General features: G+C 39.6%; 1 non-coding gene across 1 annotated transcript; it reads left to right on the plus strand.

Moving 5' to 3' along the window:
• The first annotated feature begins 8,768 nt into the window (after positions 1-8,768).
• On the plus strand, positions 8,769-8,819 carry LOC136162320 (small nucleolar RNA SNORD78). The gene has a single exon (XR_010662122.1). It is a non-coding gene; the product is annotated as a small nucleolar RNA SNORD78 (small nucleolar RNA).
• Positions 8,820-9,595: the final 776 nt, after the last annotated feature.

The following is a 9,595-nucleotide window of genomic DNA, read 5'->3' on the forward strand; positions in this document are numbered from 1 at the left end:
TGTAATCCTTTGGTCTATAGACAAGCATGATCTCTTCCTGCTCAGACCCCAGAATGGCCCTCTTTGATTTCAGAGCCAAAACTTTTCTAGCAGCCAACAGAGCAATTCATTCCACCATATCTCTAGTTCTACGACCTTCAACCTCCTGGGTTTCCAACAGTCTTTAACAAAGAGAAACCATAGGAACTTATCAGTAATAGAAGTAAGAATTTATAGCACCCAGTTTTGAAAGGATGTGAAAAAACAAATAATCTGGCACATTATTGTTAAGGATGTTCATTGATAGCACTCTTTTGGAGAGTATTTGAATCATAGCTATGAAACATTTGTGTGCATAGCTTTCAACCCAGAATTTATATTTTTTAGAAAGGTATACTTACAGGCATATGAAAATATACTAAGAACTAAGAAAAAAAGTAGAAACAATACAAACATTTGTCAGTGGTTACATAAATGATGCTCATTTATCTACAGAAGAAATAGTCACTTAAAGAAGAATTCAATTACTCCTATGTACCTGCTTAAAAAAATGTCCACAATCTATTACTAAGTAAAAACCGGTGAAAGAGTTTTTAGTATGATCCTACTTTTTAATAAAAGTATTTCTTGATATATATGTATTTATAGAAATATATGTTAATATACTACTTTTAAAATGCTCAATAAATATACAAAAAAGTAGTGGAAACATGTGAGGTTGTGTCTTTTTGTGTTTTTCTCAGCTTTTCAAATATTCTATGTGAATATGTATTAATTTTTAATCATGCTCAAAAACAATAGAAAAAGCATATACAAGCAAGCTAAACTACAAGCTCATCTTCTAATTACTGAATTATGGCAACAAATTGTGGTAACAAATGAAACAAAAATGAAAGTGTTGTTTGTTTTTTGGTCACTCTGCAAAGCATCTGGAATCTTACTTCTCAACCAGGGATCAAACCTGCCCCCTCAGCAGTGAGAACACAGAGTCCTAACCACCAGACCCCCAGGGAATTCCCAATAAAGTTGTTTTGAAGGAAAAAAAATTTGTGAAATTTTCAGGGCAAAAAAATGTCATGTCTTGGATTTCACTGGTAGTCCAAAAGTTCAGTTCAGTTCAGTTGCTCAGTTGTGTCCAACTCTTTTCGATCCCATGAATTGCAACATGTCAGGCCTCCCTGTCCATCACTAACTCCCCAGAATTTACCCAAACTCGTGTCCATTGAGTCAGTGATGCCATCCAACCATCTCATCTTCTGTTGTCCCCTTCTCCTCCTGCCTTCAATCTTTCCCAGCATCAGGGTCTTTTCAAATGAGTCAGCTTTTTACATCAGGTGGCCAAAGTATTAAAGTTTCAGCTTCAACATTAGTCCTTCCAATGAACACTCAGGACTGATCTCCTTTTGGGTGGACTGGTTGGATCTCCTTGCAGTCCAAGGGACTCTCAAAAGTCTTCTCCAACACCACAGTTCAAAAGTATCAAGATGCAGTAATTCTACTACAGGAGGCTCAAGCTCAGTCTCTGGTTGGAAAAGTACTACATGCTGCCTCGGTGTGGTTAAAAAAAAAAAAAAAAGGTATCACTTTTTGTTTCCACTGAAATCAGCTGAAAATCCTCTGTCAAATCAGGTGGAGAGCTGTGATCTACTGAAAAATATCACACAGCCCCCTGTACCCCACCCCCACACCCAGAGGAGAAGCTCCACTACCCCTTACAGGGAACTCTAAGTAATGACTTGGAAGAAACACACTAGCTCTCCCTAACTGTGAATTTGTCTGACTCAGTTCTCTCCCCATCTTTCTTGCAGCATTCACCAAGGGTATAATTTAGAGCTACCACATGTACTCATGGATGTTCTAGCCATGATTATTATATGCTCTGGACCTTGGCTTCATCTTCTTTCTTAGGACTCCCACTCTAGAGAGAACATGATATCATACTCAGAGGGACAATGATATTATTGCTTCTGCTCTAATTTATTTTTAAAAGTAATTTGCATACTTTGGTATGTAACCTAAGCTTCCATCATGATCCAAACAAAATTGCACTCAACAATTGCTCAAATGTTTTATCATTGGAAAAGTATTTTATGCTTGGATTGCCCATCATAAATCTTATAAACCAGAACTAAAATCCTGCACCAGGATTGTTAGCAGTTAAAAGTATTTTAAATTTTCTTCTTTTTTGCATATTGGTATTTTTTTAATGTTTCACACTGAATATTTATTGCATTTGAAATAGAGAATGACTGCACAGCAGGCAATGTGCTAAGAAGTTTCCATGCCTTATCTTAGTAAATCCTCCCAACTGTGTTTGAGGTACTATTATTAATACATATTGTAGGAAATGAAATAAAAGCCATTAAGTTAAATAACTTGGCTAATTCAGCTCCACTACCTGGTTTTATACAAACCACTCATACTCTTAGGCTTTCAATTTTATAGCCTATAAAACTAAGATAGTATCTACCTCATCAAGTGTAAGAATTTTAAAAGAATGTCAACTGTGAATGAGTGCTTATGTGAAACACCTGGTATAAAGAAAACAAATTCTTTGAAGTTCTCTAACAATGTCAAGTACAACTATTAAACTCTTAAGAAGTTCTGTGCAGGAGCCAGCTGCATGTGGGTGGTACCCATCTCCCAACTTCAAGTTCATTGTCTTCACGTTGGTGACTTGAAATCAGCCAAAGGGTAGTCTGAAACCAGTAAATGCTGCAGATCAGGGCTTTCCCCGAGGAGGACTGGTTGTCGGATATTTACCGGCACACCACAGCTCCCAGATTAAAATATAACAGATTTACTGAACTAGCTCAAATTCAGTTTTATTTATTGATGTAGGGAGAATGATTCATAACTTGGATCTGCATGTTATGAGGCCTATTTTCCCAGCTGCAGTGTGAAGGAATTCCAAGAATGGCAAAAACCCCCTAGAATATGATTTTTCCATTTCAGCTATTTCAATCTGATTAGGGAAACACAATATGCCAGACACATCGTTGGGTTTTTGTTGTTGTTGTTGTTGTTAATCTCTGCCCTGCTTATTACTGCCATAAAGGGCTCAGACAAATAACTTTGTGAATAGCCCAATTTGTTTGGCATACTAGTGTCTTGGAGTAGCTAACTCATTAAGCGGTGTTTTTTCTCCTGTGGAACCATATCTTGTAAGAACGGCTGGCATGGAGAAGTTGAGATATTTTGTCAAAACAAGGCAGTATTGGTCAACACTATTTCAGTGGTTCATGTTTGGCCCCAGAAAGCTTCCCTTTCCTCCATGATAAAATAATGAGACTACTTCATTATGGCTGAAGAAATGCAAAACTTTCTGTTGGACTTCATTGTGCCCTCCTGAAACTCAAGCTTCAACTTAAGGGGATACAGAGGGTAAGTCCTGCTTCCCCCTCGATGTCGTCAAGTCACTGGCCACTGACCTTTCTCCCATGGGTCCTGCCAGCTTTCCTGTATCAGACATGTAGGTCAAAGTGTCCCACTCACAGCTACTCAGTTTGGGAGGCAAAGCTTGGCTGGCTTCTGACTAGACTAGGGTTCGGTTCCTGATCAGAGGGAAGCTAATTAGCTTCTCTCAGCAACTTTAGCTAGGATACCACATGTTTCCTAAGACTCATGTAGCAAAGTACAAATTTAGTGACTTAAAACAACAGAAATTTATTCTGTCACAGTTCTGGAGGCCAAGGTGCCACCAGAACCATGCTGTCTCTAAAGGCACCAGGAGAGAATCTGTTCCATACTTTTTTCTTAACTTCTGGTGTTGCCAGCAATCCTTACCCTTCTTTAGCTTGTATAGATGCATTACTTTACTCCAATCTCTGCTGCCATCATTGTACAGCATTTCCCCTGTGTATCTGTCTTTACATTCTCTTTCCTCTGTGTCTATCTATCTCTGTGCTTCTTATACTCGTCCAAAGACATAAGCCATATTGGATTACCTACCCTACTGACCTTATTTTAACTTGGTTGTATCTGCAAACCCCTATTTCCAAATAAGGTCATGTTCAGAGATACAGGGGTTGAACTTGAATGTATCTTTCTGTGAGACAGATCCCACAACAGATACTGAGAAGAAAGCCCTCAGTGAATGCTCTATAAGTCAGGGGTTTGTAAATAATCAGGCCAAGTCCAAGATGAGTCAACAGGGAAAGGCAATGGGAAAAGGAAGGCACAGGCAGAACAGATGTAAAAAGGGAAACAGAAAAAAAAGAAAGATGGGCAATGTGGTCTCCACTGCATCCCTTCCATAAACTCAATCATTCCCTCCTTCGATTTCATTCACTTGAGAGAATTTTTCTTAACTATAAACCATCAGAACCTTGATGAGAGATTGCCCTGAAGTCCAGGTGAAATGGTTGGTGATCCCTGAAGACATATTTACAGCCTCAAGAAAATTGAGAAATACAAAGGAAATGTCATAAGTTCTTCATGAAGCCAAGTTTATCCCGTAAAAAGATATCCTATGATAAATGACATTTATTTCTATTTTTAAAGGTTAAAATATCCTTTGAAACAATAGGAGTTTGTTTCATTTTATAATGTTCTATTTGGGACAAAATGAAAAACCAGCAATCCTATATCTAGACTCAGAATTTTAAAAAATTTACTTTGTTGGATCAAAGTTTTCTAGAAATCTGAAAGCACTAACCTAAAGCACACTGAAGCCCGTGATGTTCACACACAATATCCACAAGATTTGCTGAGTAGGAGATTCAATTCCATTCTTCTGATGAATTCTATGTAAGCCACTTTCCCCCTCAAAGTCTCTTTGGATACAAATTTTCGCCAGGCTGAGTTACTTCAGGCTCTCTTGCAGTAAGTATGGGGCTCACGACAATTCTTTGTTGCTTGGAAACTGCGCTCATCTATAAAGGGGGATATTCAGCAGCCAGCTCTATGCTAAGAGGCCAGCCTCCCTGGCCAACAAAAGTGTCAGCTTGGAAAGGTCAGATTTTTTTTCCTGTTGTTTCTCTAAGATAAAGCATTGTATGCAAATAGCCTATTTGCAAGGTGATCTCAGAAAGTATTGTGAGGAAGAGGAAGGGACTGGGAAGGGGGAAAACCCAAAAGAATAAAGTAAGTAATATGTAAGTCAGTGGTTTGATGGTAACTGTTTAACAGTTGGCTCTCCAAAAAACAATTCTGATTTGTCCCATTTGCCAGTTTCCATGGTACAAATACTCTAACCATGGCCATTTTTCAGCTACCTGTGTGGCATGACTAACTGTTGAGTTGGGAAGAGATGCACAACTGAGGACATTATAAAACATTTACACCATACAAATATAATAGTTCAGAATATGTCACCCTAAAATATGCCACTTTGACATATTGATTATTTTGAAATAAATGTACGTGAAAAAGTGATGTAAGGAGGACATTCTGACCCTCCTATGTCCCCCTGAAAGCAAGAGATGAATTTTCCATGTGAAACACGCCTTCCCTGTATCCAGAGTTGAGAAGGTATCATTGTCAGCCAAGACAGGGAATTTAGGATTGAGAGGCTATATTAAAATTTTTTTTATTTCCTCACCAATTTACTACCCCAAACCCAAGCTCCTTTGTCTTTTCTGCAACAAAGAGAGAACATCTCAAACTCACGGGTGAGAACTATAACCTCACATTTTTCACCTCTCTTCCAAGACCCAGCCTCAGCTCCTTTACCGATTAATGCTCCAGGTAGGCTGAGTTATTTGTTATTTGGCTTTGTGAATATGCATATGTGTATGTGAGTTAAAGGTCTCTATTTTCCTAGCATATATTCTATAGATGAAAGAAGAGAAAGAGGGTGAGAGTACAGAGTGTAGGGGGGAGAGAGAAAGAGGGAAGAGGAGAAGAGGGGGGAGGAAGAAAAGAAGGAAGTGGAGGAGAAGAAGATGGAGGAGAAAGAGGTGGCAGAGGAAGAAGAGGAAGAGATGGAGAGAGCAGAAGAGAAGTGGATAGAAAGGAGTGAGAGAGGTGATACGGGTCACTTGCATAATTTACAGAAATCGAATATAATTATGGAATGCCCTAGTATCTAGGATCTAGAGCAGGATTTCTCAAATTTTAACTTACCCTGAATCACCAGGGGATCTTGTTAAAGTACAGGTTCTAATTCAGCAGATCTGGGGTCTGAAATTCTGAATTTCTAACAAACTTTCACAGGGTACTGATGCTACCATCTCTTCAAGTAAGCAAGTACTCTTTTAAAATATATTTATTTATTTATTTTTGGCTGCATTGGGTCTTCATTGCAGTGTCATTCCTTGTTGTGGAACATGGGCTCTAGGTACATGGGCCTCCGCAGTTGTGATGCATAGGCTTAGTTGCTCTGCAGTATGTGGGATTTTCCCTGACCAGTAATTGAACCCACGTCCCCTTCACTGGCAGGTGGACCCTGAACCACTGGATCACCAGGGAAGTCCCGAGACACAAGTAGTCTTTGATCAGGAAGGCTCACCACAGTCTGGACCCCGTAGATCAATGCTCAAGAAGTACATCATTTTGTAGGCCTTTGCTATCTGTGGTCCATCTCTCACCTGATGTTCTTGGGTTAGTTCATATATTCTCAGGAGTTCTAGATGATGGAACACTAACCAAACTTGAAGGCAATACCAAGACAAGTCATCAAAAATTATGTGTACCAAAAATTGTAGTGAAAGTGTTAGTTTAGTGTTAGTCAGTCATGTTTGACTATTTGCGACCCCATGGACTGTAGCCTCTGTCCATGGAATTCTCCAGGCAAGAATACTGGAGTAGGTACTTATGCCCTTCTCCAGGGGATTTTCCCAACCCAAGGGTCAAAGCTGGGTCTCCCGCATTGCAGGCAGATTCATCTTTTAAACAAAAGAAACAGTCACTGCATATGACCTGGTGCTGCAATTCTAGGTTTACATTTCATCCCTATAGGCAGAGGCTAACTGATAATCCACACCCCACTGTTGTACACTCTCTTTCATAATGACTCATGAAAGCAAACAAAAGGTGAGAAAATATTTACACATAAAGTAAATAACAAATATCAGGACTGTATTCAATATCTTTGGTTCAAATTTCATTTACTTTTCCCACATTACATTTATGGAGAACTTAGATAAATCACCAAACTTCTTATGTTATTTCTAGAGCTAGCAAGCAGAAAAAAATAATGTTTACAACACACTGAAGATGTTGGAAGCAGCATCTCTTGTGTGCACTCTCTCCTCCCTCCTCCACAAAATTCTTTTTTGGTGTGCTAAAGTTGGACACAGAAGTCACAAATTCAGAGATAAATTCTATAAATTTCCCAAGGCAAGTAGAAATTAGGGTAAACTAAATCATACCATGTCATTTTCACCTAACGAACCTATGATATGAGCTTTCAGATTCCATACAAGTTGATTATTTGGGGAAAATGTCTCAGTAGCTAAAAAGGATAACTACTTGCATTAAATATGTATAATCAAAGCCCTAGTTTGCTACCCAGTGTTCATGGCGGCATTATTTATACTAACTAAGATACGGAAGCAATCTAAGTTCTCAATAACTGATGATGAATAAAGAAAGTGTGGTATACATATATACACACAAAATGGGATACTACTTAACCATAAAAAGAATGAAATTTTACTATTTGCAACAATATCAATAGACCTGAAGGGCACTGGGCTTAAAATAAGTCAAGACAGAAAGAGACAAATACTGAATGTGATCACTTACTTATATGTAGAATCTAAAATATAGAATAAATGAGTGAGTATAACAAAACAGAAACCGACTCACAGATGTAGAGAATGAGCTAGTGGATACTGGTAGAGAGATGAATGATGAGGTGCAAAAATGGGGTAGAGGGTTAAAAAGTACAAACTATCATTATAAAACAAATTAGCTACAAGGATATATTGTACGGCACAGGAAATATAGCCAATAGTTAGTGATAACTTAAAATAGAGTAAAATCTATAAATGTATTGAATTTCTATATTATATACCTGAAACTAATATAATATGGTAAATCAACTTTAATAAAAAAGAAAACAAGATTATATATATGGTAAAAAAAAATGTATAATCGCAACAGAATTTAAACAATTGCAATGTGATATATGAAACAATGTTGCTCATCAAACAAATGAAAAGATAAAAGATGAAGGTTTATTTGAACACTTAGCTTATAACTGTTATGATTCTTTTTAATTAATGAGGATATTTACCTCCCAAAGATGCTTATCTGCTTTGTGCTTATTCCCCCTGATGTGGTTCAGAGCAGGGCACTCTAGAATATACCGTTATTGTATGGATTATTTCAAGCTGAAGACAATCAAGGCCCAACAGACTCAAGAAGAGCTTTATATCGTCCCTTAATTGTGTAAAATAATTTATATAGAGAGCCTGTACCAGGAAGAGTGTTATTATCAACTTTTTTTTTCATCATGAAGACTTAACTGAAGAGTGAAGATGGCAGAGTGGGAAGACCCTGAGCTTCCTTCCTTCCATGAGCACACCAAAATTATAACTATTTATAGAGCAATTATTGATAAGGAAGGCCAGAAGACTAACAGAAAAGATTTTCTAAAACTAAAGATTTAAAGAAGGAACCACAATGAGACAGATAGGAGGAGCAGAGACACTGTATCGTCAAGACCCATAACCCTAGGTGGGTGACTCACTAATAGAGAGCTAATTATAACTGCAGAGGTTCTCTCCCATAAGTGAGGGGTCCAAGCCCCACATCAGGCCTGGGGGTTCTGCACAGGGAAGACAAGCCCCCAAAACCTTGGCTCTGAAGGTCAGCAGGGCCTACTTTTAGAAGAACCGAAGATGTAATGATGTTGAGCAAATGTCTGACCTGAAATTAGAAGAACCGAAGGGTTATGGGAAATTGAGACCGCATTCTAAAGGCACACACAAAATCTCACACACTTTGAGACCCAGGGCAGAAGCAGTAACTTGAAAAGACCCGGGTCAGACCCACTTGCTTATCTTGGAATGCCTGCCTCCTGGAGAGGCAGGAGATGACTGGAACTCACACGGCAGATATAGACCCTGGCAGCAGCAACTGTGGGAACTCTTTCTAGCACAAGGACCTGGTGCTGACAAGCACCATTTTGGAGCCCTCCCTCTAGCTTATTAGGATCTGGACCCAGCCCTGCCCTCCAGCTTGTCAGCCAACACCAGTATGCCTCAAGTCAAACAGCTAGCCAGACAGGTACACAGTACTACCCGAGGCAGGTGGGCTCCATGAAGACCCTCAGAAGACCATAGCCACCTCAGGACCTGACGCTGTGTACCAGAGGGCCCAGGACCCAGCCCCACATACCAGTCCTCAGACACTATCCTTGGGACTCCCCCAGGACCCTGCAGCCAGCCATTGAGACCCTGTCTCATGAACCACTTGGCTGATACCAACGCCTGGACACCCAGGGCCCTAAAGCCAGAGATCCCAGGACCCAGCTCCACTCACCAGTGGACCAGAACTAATCCTTGAACCAGTAGCACCCATTAGTGGGCATGCATCAGCCCCAGGACTGCCTGCGCCCTGGCCCCACCCTCCACTAGGCAAACACATAAACCTCAGGATACTTAGGGTCCAACAGTCAGACATGTTGGGACCCAACTTTATCCACCAGTGGGCCAGAACTAACCTT

Source organism: Muntiacus reevesi, chromosome 2 (genome assembly GCF_963930625.1).
Source record: "Muntiacus reevesi chromosome 2, mMunRee1.1, whole genome shotgun sequence".
Taxonomy (NCBI): Eukaryota; Metazoa; Chordata; class Mammalia; order Artiodactyla; family Cervidae; genus Muntiacus; species Muntiacus reevesi.